General features: G+C 38.4%; 1 long non-coding RNA gene across 1 annotated transcript; it reads left to right on the plus strand.

Moving 5' to 3' along the window:
• Positions 1-218: 218 nt before the first annotated feature.
• LOC107095743 lies at positions 219-1,300 on the plus strand. The gene is made up of 3 exons (XR_001481755.1): positions 219-713; positions 805-934; positions 1,160-1,300. It is a non-coding gene; the product is annotated as an uncharacterized LOC107095743 (long non-coding RNA).
• Positions 1,301-2,629: the final 1,329 nt, after the last annotated feature.

A 2,629-nucleotide genomic window follows, 5' to 3' on the forward strand; every position in this document is an offset into this window, starting at 1 on the left:
CCCACATGATAGTTAAACTCCAATCATAAGATATGATGTGATGCATCAATGTTGTGTGTTATATTGTTTTAAAGATAAATGCCAACTATTCAGGTTAACACATTTTTTAGAAAGGTTTCACATCCTCTTTGAGGTCGGCCCCCAATGTTTAGAGTTATGTTTAAGAAATCTCTCTTTAGTGCAGCATAGCAAACTCTACCATGGCAGCAGGTCGGATGGATGCACTGACAACCAGCTTTTTACTGCTTCTACCAAGTTTCGCAAGCTTCTTTGACAGTAAAGGTAATATAAAGAGATGAATGTTCAATAAGTTGTATTTTGAGTTGTTTTAAATTAGAAGCTTTTAGTTTCTATTGGGTCTGAATCATTTTAACTGATTAATTCAAATTTGCTGTTTGCAGTAACTCTTTTAAAAACGGTCAGAAAAGAACCAGATTACACTCCAATCTGCACCAATGAATCGTCAAATATCATCATCATTATAGCGTGTCAGATCAGAACAGAGAGAAACAAAGGAGAGGAGTGCCGTCTGCTGTACAGGGATGGAGGCGACTTTGTTCATGAGTGTGACTCCAGGTTCACCCTTAAAACATTGAATCACACTGTGTTTCTGCACCTGACCAGTTTAACTGCGGCTGACAGTGGGAACTACACCTGTGAGTGTGCAAAACTTGATGGGATATTTATTCTTCATCTCAACATCATAGTTAAAGGTAAACATATTTCATATTACCTGAAAAAGTTAAATTAGTTCAGTATTCTCAAATATTTTTTTTTATGTCCCAATCTAATGCTTTCCTGAAGATAATGGAGAAGATGAGAATGAGAGATGCTTTTCAGAAGTGACCCTTCCTTCTGCTTTGACTGCTGCTGCTCTCTTATTTACTATAGTTTTAATTATTGTGGGATTTGTTCACAGAAGACATCTACCCTGGTGAGAAACTAATTTATATTTCTAGGTTCCTCTTCTACTATGAGTTTTACTTTAGTGCTAAAACCATTACTCTTCTATGTAACCTTTGGTTTCTACCTACATTTTATAAATAATCATTCCATCTTCTTTAAAGGAAAATTATGATTTTTTGAAACAATTTGATCATACAATCTCCAGATGACTACATTTCAATAAACTAACCTGGAGTTTCTTTCATATTTAAAGCACCCGTTTAAAATCTGAAGCATCTGCATCATCTGTACAAGGATCAGTTGCCCCTAAAGTGAGTAATTATTTTATAAATAACAATTTCTGAGCTTCATAGAATGCTTTGCTCAAATTCTTTTTAATCCTGCAAAAGCCTTATTATTTTCTCTTAGCTACTTTTCATACCATTTCAGAGATGGAAAAACATGTTAAGTCCAGCAGGCTATTTTTTATTCAGTCATCTTTTTACTCATCCATTCAGTGGTGGTTTTGATATAGGTCATATGGGCAGTTGCCCAGGGCTGCAATACAAATAGGGTTAATTATTTTATTTATTTTTTTGGGTTGTCTTGTGGAACAGTAGGACAGTTGACTCACCTGCTTCCTACAATTAACATGGAGACTTAGTTTTGTGATCAGCTATGGAATATACACTGCCTGGCCAAAAAAAAAGTCACCACCACAAAAAAAGGCCCTTCACTCTAATACTTTGTTGGACCGCCTTTAGCTTTGATTACGGCACGCATCCGCTGTGGCATTGTTTCGATAAGCTTCTGCAATGTCAAAAGATTTATTTCCATCCCGTGTTGCATTAAGTTTTCACCAAGATCTTGCATTGTTGATGGTAAAGGCTGACCGCTGCGCAAAGCCCTCTCTCTTCCCAAAGATTCTCAAGAGGGTTGAGGTCTGAACTCTGTGGTGGCCAATCCATGTGTGAAAATGATGTGTCATGCTTCCTGAACCAGTCTTTCACCATTGAGCCCGATGAATCCTGGCATTGTCATCTTGGAATATGCCTGTGCCATCAGGGAAGAAAAAATCCATTGATGGAATAACCTGGTCATACAGCATACAGGTAGTCAGTTTACCTCATTCTTTGAGCACATACTGTTGCTGAATCTAGACCTGACCAACTGCAGCAACCCCAGATCATAACACCGCCCCCACAGGCTTGTACAGTAGGCACTAAGCATGGTGGGTGCATCACATCACCTGCCTCTCTTCTTAACCTGATTCGCCAATCACTCTGGAACAGGGTAAATCTGGACTCATCAGACCACATGACTCTTCCATTGCTCCACAGTCCAATCTTTATGCTCCCTAGGAAATTGAAGCCTTTTTTTCCGGTTAGCCTCACTGATTAGTGGTTTTCTTACGGCTACAAGCTGTTCAGTCCCAATCCCTTGAGTTCTCTTTGCATTTTGCATGTGGAAATGCTCTTACTTTCAGTATTAATCATAGCCCTGAGTTCTACTGTTGTTTTTCTTCGATTTGATCTCACAACAGGTTTAAGTGATAGCCGATCACAATCATTCAGGATTTTTTTCCTGCCACATTTCTTCCTTGAAGATGATGGGTCCCCACTATCCTTCCAGTTTTTAATAATGCGTTGGACAGTTCTTAACCCAATTTTAATAGTTTCTGCAATTTCTTTAGATGTTTTCTCTGCTTGATGCATGCCAATGATTTGACCCTTCTCAAACAGAC

Source organism: Cyprinodon variegatus, unplaced genomic scaffold (assembly GCF_000732505.1).
Source record: "Cyprinodon variegatus isolate N-32 unplaced genomic scaffold, C_variegatus-1.0 Scaffold568, whole genome shotgun sequence".
Classification (NCBI taxonomy): Eukaryota; Metazoa; Chordata; class Actinopteri; order Cyprinodontiformes; family Cyprinodontidae; genus Cyprinodon; species Cyprinodon variegatus.